General features: G+C 40.2%; 2 long non-coding RNA genes across 3 annotated transcripts; both read right to left on the minus strand.

Annotated features, from left to right (window-relative positions):
• Nucleotides 1–4,156: 4,156 nt before the first annotated feature.
• Nucleotides 4,157–5,839, minus strand: LOC143134513 (uncharacterized). The gene is made up of 3 exons (XR_012988676.1): nucleotides 5,451–5,839; nucleotides 5,236–5,358; nucleotides 4,157–5,120 (listed from the first exon to the last, which is right to left on the minus strand). It is a non-coding gene; the product is annotated as an uncharacterized LOC143134513 (long non-coding RNA).
• Nucleotides 5,840–5,859: 20 nt separating this feature from the next.
• On the minus strand, nucleotides 5,860–9,992 carry LOC143134512 (uncharacterized). 2 transcript variants are annotated; one of them, XR_012988675.1, is made up of 5 exons: nucleotides 9,847–9,992; nucleotides 9,173–9,278; nucleotides 8,542–8,614; nucleotides 7,950–8,015; nucleotides 5,860–5,961 (listed from the first exon to the last, which is right to left on the minus strand). It is a non-coding gene; the product is annotated as an uncharacterized LOC143134512 (long non-coding RNA). The 2 variants fall into 2 exon arrangements; XR_012988674.1 differs by lacking the exon at nucleotides 9,847–9,992 and having other exon boundaries at nucleotides 9,173–9,840.
• Between the last annotated feature and the right edge of the window lie 3,578 nt (nucleotides 9,993–13,570).

The following is a 13,570-nucleotide window of genomic DNA, read 5'->3' on the forward strand; positions in this document are numbered from 1 at the left end:
GCCAACTGTTCCAGCAATTCAATTCAAATTCAATTCAAAAAACTTTATTTATCCCCGAGGGGCAATTTTTCTATGCAGTCATAGTGACATATAAGACATAACACAACATATAAGACAGGACAGACAAAGAAAGAATAGGACAGACAGGAGTGTAGGGGGGGGGGGGGTAGTCCCAGGAGATGGAATTGGAGGGGGCTTGGATTCAAGTTCAAAAGGCGAATAGCCTCAAAAGTAAAGGTGGCCTTCCTCCTGTTAGTCCTAGCCAGAGGACAGCGCAGACGCCTGCCAGAGGGCAGCCATTCAAAAACCCTGTGTAGGACATGGGTAGAGTCTTCTAGGATGCAGTAGGCTTTCCTTAATGTTGCCTTGTCGTGCAGTGATGTCAGAGACTGAAGAGGGTGGCCAATGATTTTAGAACATGTGTTCACAATGCTCTGGAGGTGTTTCTTATTTTTGACTGAGAGGGAGTGAAACCAGCACATGGATGAAAAGGTCAGTATACTTTCAATAAAGAAGTGTAAAAAATGCTAAGAATCTTCCTGTTCACTCCAAAGGAGTAAAGCTTCCTCAAGAAATACTGCCTCTGTTGACATTTTTTCATACTCACCTCTGTATTAGAGTCAAAACGCAGTTTGTCATCAATGATAGTGCCCAGATATTTGTATTCATGTACAACTTCCACTGGTTCCCCATGGATTGTAGTTGCAGTCCTGCTCCCTCCACGCATAGTGAAGTCAATAAACATCTCCTTGGTCTTTGTAACATTTAGCTCCAAAAATGAGCTATCACACCATTCCACAAACTCACTGAGGACAGGCCCGTGATCTTGGACAGAACCATGTAGCAGGGAAAGGAGAACAGTATCGTCAGCAAACTTCACTAGGTGACGATCAGCATGGCGGCTTCTACAGTCATCTGTGTACAAGATGAAAAGTAGTGGTGAGAGGACACAACCTTGGGGTGAGCCAGTGGACGTGTATCTGATGTCAGAGAACCTCTTGTTGACCAGCACCGTCTGTGTTCTTTGGGTCAGAAAGTCTGTAATCCACAGAATTAGCTGATGATCCAGGTTGAAATAGTCCATACGTTTTTTAGCCAGCATGTGAGGTTGAATGGTGTTAAAGGCAGATGAGAAATCTGCAAATAGGAGCCGGGCAAAAGAATTTGGGCTTTACATGTTCATGGCATTCAAGCAAGGAGGAAGATGCATGGGGTATGGATATTGGACATGCATATCCACTCCTAGGCTTATTCTCCTATACTCCCCCTGTAGCCTAGTAGCCAGCATTACATTTTACATTTAAATCTCTCACTTTGGCCTATGGGACACTGACTGGATCTGCTCCTTGTTATTTCAATTCAATGATCAAGATGTACTTCCCCAACCGCCATGCTGTCTTCTGATTACCATTTGTTCTGTCGACTAGGCCTACTCTCATGAACGCTAAATTCAAGACTTCCTCAGTGGTTCCATGTGGGTGCAATACGTTGCACACTGCTCTCTGTTCCTGTGATAGTTTACAGTGTTTTTAAAAGGCGTCTAAAGGCACATTTGTTCAACATGCACTTAGTCCATTAAGCAGTAAAGCACTATAACTTGTTATTTATCATTGATTGAATGGGCATTTGTTTATTAGCCTATTGCCTAGCCTATTGCTATTGTCCTAATTACAGTCTGACCAACATCTTCATTTGTTACCTGTTCAATTTAAGTGTTATATTGTTATCTATTTATGTTGCTTTGAACAGCAAAGATTAGGATAACGAGCCTCCTTATTCTTCAGCCAAGCAGGTAGGCCTACGGGGCGTTGCCTAGCAACAAGGGTCAGAAGTACACGTTTTTCGATATTTTGTGGAATTATACTTATTTTCATTGAATGCCAATGTCGTGAGTCATGTACCAACTTGCTTTAACTATTTCTATACATATTATACCCAGCAAAAGTCGTCTGTGCCAGTGTTTTGCATCCTAACAATATTTTGTTTATGTTTTAATACAAAACCGTTTTAATGAACTACAAATTCGGCGCCATTGTTATAAAGCAGCGTTGAAATGAACGCTACACGTCATGGGGCACGTAGTCTAATTACAGAAATAGCTATAATTTCAAAATTACAAAAATATTTTTATACATAACATGAGAAACATGCTTGAATTATTAAGATGTATCACCTGCTTGACTATAAAGTCAAAAGCTTGCAACATTTGTAATATGTTAAAATAAATGTAATTTTCCCATTTTTGCACATGAGATACACAAATGACAGAAACATTATTTATAATACATATCTTAAGTAATAAGCATACCAAATTTCAGACAAATCTGACCAGTGGTTCCACAATTCTGGCAACTCACAATATTACATTTTTACACCTTTGAGGGGCGCTACTGAGGTAACCGGGGTACCTGGGGCATTAAAAATTCTTGGAGATGCTTCCCTGCATCCGGATGAACAACATATGCTATTTTATTTCACCCTCTGAATATTTTTATTTTTCCTCAACTGGGCAAAATATGACCATGCATAGCCTACATTTGGATGAGCATGACATGATGAGAACGTAAAGCAATAGTTTCAACTTTGGCAAAAAACATTTCACATGGGCTTAAAGGCAGAGGAAGCTTTTGAGGGTTTGGGATGGCATCATCAACCCAACTTGGTGTGCATCCAAAACTGTCAGAAAATGCAGCTGAATGGCTGTGTGGATGGTACCTTGCAGGGCTGCCGCGTAGGTCAAAACTGACCAGCAGGGTGATGTCATGCAAATCATGTTTATTTCATATCAAAACACTTGCATATATCAGATAAAAGCACAATATAGATGTTATAGGTGCTTGGTTTGATCCATGAACTTTTGTGCATCCAAAACTGTCAGAAAATGCAGCCGAATGGCTGTGTGGATGGTACTTTGCAGGGCTGTCGCGTAGGTCAAAACTGACCAGCAGGGTGATGTCATGCAAATCATGTTTATTTCATATCAAAACACTTGCATATATCAGATAAAAGCACAATATAGATGTTATGAGGTGCTTGGTTTGATCAATGAACTTTTGTGCATCCAAAACTGTCAGAAAATGCAGCCGAATGGCTGTGTGGATGGTACTTTGCAGGGCTGTCGCGTAGGTCAAAACTGACCAGCAGGGTGATGTCATGCAAATCATGTTTATTTCATATCAAAACACTTGCATTTATCAGATAAAAGCACAATATAGATGTTATGAGGTGCTTGGTTTGATCCATGAACTTTTGTGCATCCAAAACTGTCAGAAAATGCAGCCGAATGGCTGTGTGGATGGTACTTTGCAGGGCTGTCGCGTAGGTCAAAACTGACCAGCAGGGTGATGTCATGCAAATCATGTTTATTTCATATCAAAACACTTGCATATATCAGATAAAAGCACAATATAGATGTTATTAGGTGCTTGGTTTGATCCATGAACTTTTGTGCATCCAAAACTGTCAGAAAATGCAGCCGAATGGCTGTGTGGATGGTACTTTGCAGGGCTGTCGCGTAGGTCAAAACTGACCAGCAGGGTGATGTCATGCAAATCATGTTTATTTCATATCAAAACACTTGCATATATCAGATAAAAGCACAATATCGATGTTATGAGGTGCTTGGTTTGTGCATCCAAAACTGTCAGAAAATGCAGCCGAATGGCTGTGTGGATGGTACTTTGTGGATGTCGCATTTGAACCGTTTGCCCCGTGTTATCCCTGGTATATATATATTAGTGATGGGCAAATGAAACTTTGGTGAACCACTAAACCACAGCAGTGTGAAGCTAGCAACACTAATGAAAAAATCCAATATGGCTGCCACATGTAGAGTTTTCAACATAAAAGTCCTTACCCAAACCAGTATATGTAACCAAAAATATTGGTTTGCTAAGGACTTTTATGTTGAAAAATGTATGTGTGGCGGCCATCTTCTTGCTTTTCAGCTAGTATCGCTAGGTTCACACTGCTGTGGTTCAGTGGTTCACCAAAGCTTCATTTGCCCATCACTAATATATATGAGCAAAGTGTGACAATAGAATTCTAACTATTGGTAGTGCAGCTGCTGGTGGTGGTGCTACTGCTGCTTATTATTATATTTCTTTTACAGCATATAATAGATATTTATGTGTAAAGTCAAAGAAAAGATGGCAGGTGGGAAAAATACACTTTATTATACACAAGAAGGCAACACAGAACATTAATTACAGATTAATTACAGTGAATTTGTCATTTTTATTTGGTAAGGCACAACCACTTCTGGGGAACTATGTACCGGTATGTACTTCTCTCTGTACCTTCTTTGTCAAGGGGTACAGGTGTTTGTACTGGTCTGAGCGATGGTGTCATAACTTTTACTTTTTACTATAAAAAAAAAATCTTGTATGAGCTTTATCTTCATATTGTGATGACTACCATATCTTGCTTTAACATAATCAATAATGATATTATAGCAACTATTTAGTGTGCTAAATTTTTGTGTTTGTTTTGTCAGCCACTGTTTGATCTCTTGATTACTACCACTACGCCTCCCACTATGTAGAGCTGTGACAATTGATGAATCAATTGATCATAAATTAACAATCATAAATTAACAATGAAATTAATCATTAGTTGCAGCCCAGCTTTGATCGACCAGCCCGTGCTTTGATCCACCAGAGAAAATCACCTGCTGAAGTGCTAAGACGTGGGCCAGATGTGATGTTGATTTGTTGATATGGATAAATGTCATAATCATGAAACAACTGAGCATAATTGCTGTGATGGTTTGTGCTGGTGGTGCCGCTCCTGCTGCTCCTGCTGCTGCTGGTGCCGCTCCTGATGATGCTGCCGCTCCTCATGGGGGAGGGGGGTGGGGGGTGAGAGCCGCTCCTGATGCTGCTGCTGGGGTGGGGGGATGAGAGGCGCTGTGCCCCAGCGTACTTACTTCACAGTTTGTTGAGCCCGTACCCTAGAGTGGTACCAAACATACAGCCGTAAATGCTGCAGGAAGTGCTGCCTTGTCATGTACGGCAAATGGTGCTTCAGCCGTTTCAACCGTGCATTAAATTGCTCAGCCTGCTGGGTGTTTATGCCTGACAGCTGAGGATAGCTGTCAGCATTATAGCCAACACTGCAACCTGCACACACACAAACAATTGAAGAAAATATAGTATCGTTGTCTTGCATTGACAAGAACAAGTGAACAACAAGTGTAATGCATTGCAGTAAATTGTGTTGCAGAACATTGCTCACCTTTGTGATTCCTCCAGTGCAACCGGTCTATGAGGAACCAGCTGCTCTGGAAGAAAGCTGGATCCCTGTTAAGGCTGAAGCTGTGCAGCCTGCATGCATTGTCATAAATGATAACATCCGGTGCTGAAACCCATATAAAGAATGTAGACAGAAATCAATAGTTGCAGAAAATTTGTCGAAATTGGTACTACCAAAAACATGAAGGAAGTTTTTACCGGTCAGCCATTTGGTCTTCAATGCGGTAAATGGCAAGTCAACGGACTCTGGAGACTCCATTACCGCATGATGTGGCCCTCCTCAGCCATATTCCTCAAAAGGGGCAAAATAAATGGGGCCTCCTTCTCTGCAACCACCAGAAGTTGAGCCCATTCATCTTGCCCAGTTAGACCTTCCCCATACCTCTTCAGGGCCTCCCTGAGGTGTGGGGACTTGATCAGAATTCGATCACTATGACTATTGGAATGAAAAGCAAAATTGATGACTGTCATTTATTTTGTATAATTATATTTGTATAATATAATCTTGACATATGTCATACTATGACTGATGTTCATTTGTAAATACATATCAGAAAAGTTGAAGGATTGCATACATATACAGTACAATGTTAAAAAATATTTATCTTCCTTCTTTCCCTTGGTCTTTCCCTTGGTCCTGAGTGGGCGGTGTAGCCTGGGGCTGCTTGGCAAACCGGCGATGATAACCAAGCCATCCATCACCACAGCCCTGCAAGGAGCACATATCTGTTGTTATATGTTCAGTTGTGTTCAATTGTAATGCTGCTACTAGTATAGCTACTACTACTACTACTACTAATAATAATAATAGCAATAGTGATGATGATGATGATCATGGTGATGATAATCCAACCTTGGATTAGGCCCGCATTGAGGACAACAAAAGCCCTCAACCACTTGGATGTCCACCAATTTAAGGAACGACAGCCATGCCCACCGAAACCTCTTGTACGTGATTATCTCCTCCACCCCATAGTAAAATAACAAAGCAGTGGAATTGCTAACGTTTAGCCATTTTTAGCCAAAAAAACTCACTTATGTTAGCCAAAAAAACTCACTTATGTTGGTCCGATAAGTATGAAATCAGAATATGTTGAACAACGGGACATCACAAACAAGCCAGGCTCAGTTTGGAGTCAGTGGATTATTCCCGGAAGGAGATAAACGGTTTGAAAAATACAAGGTTTACCTCTTCTGGCACAGTAACGCTAGGTGCTAGAGGGATGGGACCAAGAGGCACAGCACAGCCTTGAGGCCCCTGACAACTGCTCCAAAGGTGGGATCTCTGAGACACTCACAAAAAAAACTGTGAAGGAAAAACTTTCAAAAAGTTGACCACTCCCACTTCAGAGGTGGAGTTGTGGGTGGTAGCATGGAGCTACAAGGCTGAAATTCAAGTCAGACCTTCAGCACATGACCCACATGGAGCGTGCAAAGTTTCATCTCTCTAGCTGTAACGCAAAGCATTGTGCTGGCAAAAACGACTTTTTTGGCGATTTAACATTTAGCCATTTTTACATTTTTAGCCAAAAACCTCACTTATGTTGGTCCGATAAGTATGAAATCAGATTATGTTGAACAACGGGACATCACAAACAAGCCAGGCTCAGTTTGGAGTCAGTGGATTATTCCCAGAAGGAGATAAACGGTTTGAAACGTACAAGGTTTACCTCTTCTGGCACGGTAACGCTAGGTGCTAGAGGGATGGGACCAAGAGGCACAGCACAGCCTTGAGACCCCTGACAACTGCTCCAAAGGTGGGATCTCTGAGACACCCACAAAGAAAACTGTGAAAGAAAAACATAAAAAAAGTTGACCACTCCCATTTCAGAGGTGGAGTTTTGGGTGGTAGCATGGAGCTACGAGGCTAAAATTCAAGTCAGACCTTCTGCACATGACCCACATGGAGTGTGCAAAGTTTCATCCCTCTAGCTGTAACGCAAAGCATTGTGTCTGCAAAAAAATATTTTTTTAATATTTAACATTTAGCCATTTATCATTTTTTAGCCAAAAGACACACATATGTTGGTCAGGTCAGTATTGGCGTTGCTATGGTGGTTACTATGGTCATATTATGGTGGTTGCTAGGTTGTTGCTAGGGTAATTTGAATGGTTGCTATGGTGTTGCTAGGGTAAATATGGTGGTTGCTATGCAAAATAACATGATTGCTATGGTGGTTGTTAGGGTAAGCATGTTGGTTGCTATGGTGGTTGCTAGCTTGAAGGTGGGCCATGTGTTAATGTATGTTAACTCACATGTATAAGTGACAGGCTTTCAGAAAATATATGGTTTGCATGGCTGAAACTGCTTTGCCTTTATATTGGAGCTAAAAAAAAAAAAGCCTGTCACTTGTACATGTGAGTTAACATACATTAGCACATGGTCCACCTTCCTGCAAACTTTGGAGGACATAAATGTATACATGGCTCTATTTTGTATATTGGCGAATGAATGGGGCATATGATGTTTTGAGCTCCAACACAAAGGCAAAGCAGTTGCAGCCATGAAAACTATGTATTTTCTGAATATGATGTACCATAGTAAATAGGAAGGTGTGACATGTCTTAATTCATATTAATTGACATCTACAGGATAGGTGTAACAGCGTTGATTCCTCCGAGAGAGTGCGTGTGTGTGTGTGAGTGAGTGAGTGAGTGAGTGTGTGTGTGTGTGTGTGTGTCTAATACTGTACATACCGATTGGCTCTGTATTCTCAAGTCCATGCAGGTCCTTCCCAGTTGAAAATGAAGAGGCCACATTATCTGAAGGAGATCAATAGGAACCTTGCTTTAAATCCCCATCCAAGAGCAATTATGCCTACAGTTAGTGTTCTTTTTTCAAAAACAGTCAACAACAACCATCAGCCCACCAAAACAACACACAACAACAATTGCACACACAACAACACATACACCACAGAACAACAACAACAACAACAACAACAACAACAGACAGCCACAGCAGGACAACACAAGCGGAACATAACATAATTCTGTGATGTTGTAATACCTCTATAATATTCTATAGACGCTATAGTATTTCTATAGTAGTCTTATATATTAATTCTAAGACTGATTTCTGAACACTGGACACTCAGGTTAAAATAATATATACTACTGAACACTCCAGATTAAATCATATGTACTATACCCTTCCTTACATTGCTAACCTCTTCCAACTTACAATCACTGCCAGAGTCGAATGTCCGAAGAATGCCGAGCAATACATTTTGAGAGAAAGAAAATAAAAAATATGAATGTGTTCAATGCAAATGCAAGATGGACATACCAAGGACCACTGGTCAAATTATGTGGGATAGGGATTTGGGGTGGAAAGGAAAACACATCAGAACAGCTTCTTTCTGAAAGGGGAAGAATATTTTTTTCAATAATTCATTCATTTATTTATCTGACCACTGGGCCACAGGAAATCATCATGTGTTCACTAATACATGGATTGCCCTGTAAACAAGACAATTCTTTGGTGCAATGTTATTTTTGTTTCCCCATAACAGCTGGGCATCTCAACAGCTACAACCACAAACTCATGACTAGATGGCTACCTCAGTGCAGTATTGTATCGGCCAGTTGATTTATTTGAAGAAAATATTGTAGTAATACTGCAATATTGTTATAATATCCATCTCTTCTAAGTTACTGCAACAGAGAATTATAAGATTCAACGTTTGTTTTGAACTGTCCATTTTGATGAAGTTTGCCTATTGCCAGCGCTAGCTTATTAGCTTTTTCATTGCGTGCATGTAACATCGATGTGTATAGAATGATCCATTCCATCATTGAAAATGTATCGTTTTATTATCAAAGTACACTAGAAAAGAAAATGGAAACATTACCCAATAGCCAACTATCAAGGTGAACAGTAAGTTATATTGACATTAAACGGGACATTGCTTACTTACATCACCGGCGGCATGGTAAGACACGGGGCAGGCAGACTGCTGCCAGCTGTTGTCTTAAAACCTAGGCCTATTGACGTGATCTCCTTGTTTTCTTATACTTGCAAAACTTGGAAGCGAACAAGGCAGAACAGGAGTTTAACTGACCACGAAAAAAGACATACTTTTGTACCAATTTACCAAGGCTGACCACAACATCCATCCCTATGCATCCATCTGGGCTGCGCAGCCGAGGAGTGAACAATTATGTCGCAAACTAATGACATCAATAGGACGTGATGGAAAATTTCTCCGATTTGAACTGGACTTTCGCCACTTTTTTAAAAAAGTATGTCCGAGAACTTTATAGCAGTCACCTTCCAAACAGTCCACAAATCTCAAACAAACTACTAAATATATCGCGGATGTTTAACAAGGCTCAAATTAAAATATTACAGCTTTACCAGGCTATTATTATTAAAATTAGGCTCGCTCGTAGCCTATTAAAGGCACGCTCGCTTATACCAATTAAAAAAACAAAACACTATCGCCAATAAATATTAAATATCCTACAGATGTGCGTGATAGGTCATGTTATCCAACTAAAATAGGGTAGCAGTTTAAACACACATTTTGAAACAGAAACAATAGCAAACACGAGCAAATGAACGGATTTAAGCTAGCCTACTGTAGCCTACCTGTGAAAACCATTGCAAGCTCGAGGAAGCCTATTTCAGGCTATCGCGCATGTGCGAATTATTGACAATTGCGTACATTACTGTACGCATTGGCGTGCACAGGTTTGCGTCCGGAATCATACGCATGGCGAGTGTGATCGGGTTGCTGTGGGAGACTTTGTCACAACTGACGCAGTTGTTGTGCTTGCCACGGGGGGATCTTTGGTAGTTAAATCAGAAATCTCACACCCACTGCCTCTCTCCTCACTTCCATGATCCATTTCAGGGTCTGTTCAAATCAAGACAAAAATAAGGCAAGATGTATGTGGGCAAAGAAGTTCATGGAGCACACAAATCGCACACACATTTTTAATTGCATTAATATGCCTCTAAATAAAACGGAATATTTGAATGTTCATGCTAATGTTTGAATGCTCTACTCCCTCCACTCCCAAGAAGCACCGGTCAGTCAACAGAAGGGTATGTGTAATCGCCCATTTAGACAGCTGAATAAATTAAGAGGCACTTGAAGAACACATAGCCCATATGTCAAGTTCTTGGCTGGGAACATATTTAGCTTTTATCATGTTAAACAAAAGGTCACACAAAAAGCAATATCTAGATATTTATATTGTTTTCCTTCATTTTAAACAAAAATAAGCACCTGAAAAAGACTTAATAGCTATTGAATAAAGGCTGGCATACCTTCTGAACAGTGTGATGTTGCAAAGATGAAAATAACAGCCAATACCGTAAGACCACTGTCGACTCTCATGGTTGAATATGAAATAACAACACCTTGAGTTTCACTGATTATTTCAGGGAATGTCAATAAGAGTCAGCCACACTATTCAGGTATAGACTAGTGTATGCGGTACGCTCTGTTGTGAAATAGTGGGGCGATAGGGTAGACAATATAACCTGGGGCAACGCTGACACAGATGATGAGGAAAGCAAGCTATTATGGACAATTAAGCATGTTTATCTGCACCAAGCTAATTAATTTAATTTAAGTCTTCTTGGCTGTATTACAATCCAAATGCCTGTTTGACTCATGTTTAAGAGAGCTTTGTTGTTGTTTTGACAGTGACATTTCAGCCCACTCTGTCTTTTTGTGCAGACTTGTTCAGCGGCAGCAGTTTTAACGGGCCACACACTTTTCTACCACATATTGGTAATAAGTCCGAGCGTAACTTCATTACATTCATGCATGATATCACTGTGGGGGGTGGGGGCTACGTCCCTGTTGTTCAAACAAAATACGTGTAGATACTGTGCCCTCCATAATTATTGCCACTTCGTAAAGTTGACTAAAAACAGGTATAAAATAATCTTTAGATGATGTAGCCCCAAAATGAAAACAATGAGGAAAAACAATGACAAACCTTGAAGGGAAGCAAATGTATTCTAGAAAAAGGAAAAATCTCATTAATAAATAAATATTTTGTAAATAATATGTCACTCACAATTTTTGGCACCCCTAGAAAATATACAAAATGTAACAGAAGCATTTTCCTATTTATATTCAACTTCTCTAAGTTAATCAGAGTGTCTGTGAACTTTCAGAAGTAGTTCATGACTTTCTTTTACACTAAGGTATTACAATAAAGTGACACAGACGCTAAATCCCCTATCATTTTCAACATAAGGAAAGACAAATAAAAGGAACATTTGCTGACATTCGTTGGTCAGGGAATGGCTATGAAAAAAAGGTATTTGGTTGAAAATGCCCATACTTACAGTAAAAATGTAAAAGATTCTAATTAACTGGAAATGTAAAAAAACTTGCTTGGACAAAGACCCATGTTTATCTTGCCCCCATGCACAGTATGGAGGATGGTTTATAGGAATTGAGTTACAAAAAAATAATAATTTCAAAGTCCTTCCTGTCATTTACCGGTAATTACAAATGTAAGGTGTTAGTGAATGCTATAGTGACTTTGTCTATTGTATCCAGTCAACTGTATCAACATGTTTTAAAAGATCAACAATTGTTCCTGTTCCAAAGAATTCACATCTTGCTGAAGGACTACAGCCCTGTTGCACTGACATAATAGCTATGAAGTGCTTTGAGAGGTTAGTCAAAAACTACATTTGCTCTCATTGCCCTAAAATATAGATCCCCTGCATTGATAACAGGGGAGGGAATTATATGTGAATGCTGTTTATAGATTTCAGCTCGGCATTTAATCAAACCTGTTACACTCATCACTAATAAGCTGGAAGATCTTGGACTGCATTCATCTCTGTGTAAATGGATTTTCAATTTCTTGACTGGTAGACCCCAGGTGGTGAGGGTGGGTAGCCACAACTCTTCATCCCTTACCCTCAACACAGGAGTAGATAGATTGATAGATAGATAGATAGATAGATAGATAGATAGATAGATAGATAGATAGATAACTTTATTCATCCCCAAAGGGAAATTATGGTGTTACAGCAACAATTAATAATATAAACATACCCTCAACACAGGAGCACTACAGGGCTGTGTTTTAAGTCTGTATTCCCTTTACACCAGTGTTTCTCAAAGTGTGGTCCCGGGACCACTGGTGGTTCGCAAGCTAGCCCAAGTGGTCCTTGAGCAGACGTGGTAAAATATAATATAGATGAGTTGTTTGCCATATTGAACCAACTTGTATGTAAATCCAAACATTTCTGCAACACTGCCTATGTAAGCCATGCCAGTTTAAATAATATGAATTCTCTGACACAATAAGCAAAGTGCAAATACAATCAAAGTGGTTCAGTGAGTAGGCCTATTGTGTAATTTACTATTAAAGTAGGCCTACTTTTTTTTTAAGCTAGGTGGTCTGTGAGCCTTTTTTTATTGATTAAGTGGTCCTTGGTCTAAAAAAGTTTGAGAAACACTGCTTTACACCCATGACTGTACGACAGCGGGCCCGGGGTGGGTAATCGGGAGAATCGGGAGAATTCCCGGTGGGCCGCTTCACTTTTGGGCCGGTCGAGGAAAAAAATATTGACATTTGTCACTTTAGTCTAACTTCTCTTAAAGTAGGCTACACGTTCCGCATTCTGTGCATGGCACCGTTGCCTCTGCATGGGTTGTAGCCTACCGTGTGAGGGAGTTCTCCCCTCCCAAAAAGAGTTGGTTGGGTCCATATAGCCCGTCTTTTCCAAAAAAGTTTTCTCAGATACGGATAGCCGGGCCGGCCCTACAGTAGCCATAAGCGTCAGGAAGGATGGATGGTAGAAAGAGGCCAGGAGGGACTGAAACGGCCAGGCAACTGGTAAAGAGAGATAGCCTATAGGCAATGATTAGGCTATTAGCAGTTATTGGGCTAATATTGGACGTTTGTTACGTTGTCAAGCTATTTGCAAGCAACATATTACATTTCCTAAAATATTAGCCTTTTGTATTCGATTCATAGACTTTGCAGTGTGCAAATATTAATAACAAAACTGAAGTTTGATCTGTGTAGGCCTATGCGGTAAAAATTGTAGCCTCTGAGCAGCAGATCAACCAGTCGACCACTGAAAATGATGAGCCCGAAATTAGTGATGAGGAGGCCATGACTACAGGGACAAGTAGAGAGGATAAGTTAAAGTTATTTAATGTAAGAAAGAGCAAAATATGTATGCTACATGATGAACCTATATGCCTTGTTTGCTTAGAAGAGGGTGTAGTAAAGGAGTAGGCTAAATCACCAAACAACAATATAGCCTACCCATGCAAAAAACATGTAGCCTAAACATTAGTTCAATGCCTGGAAGCGTGGGATAG

This window comes from Alosa pseudoharengus, unplaced genomic scaffold (assembly GCF_046254945.1).
Source record: "Alosa pseudoharengus isolate Yale_2024_CS ecotype anadromous, Long Island Sound unplaced genomic scaffold, YU_APseudo_1.1 YU_APseudo_1.1_scf_2, whole genome shotgun sequence".
Taxonomy (NCBI): domain Eukaryota; kingdom Metazoa; phylum Chordata; class Actinopteri; order Clupeiformes; family Clupeidae; genus Alosa; species Alosa pseudoharengus.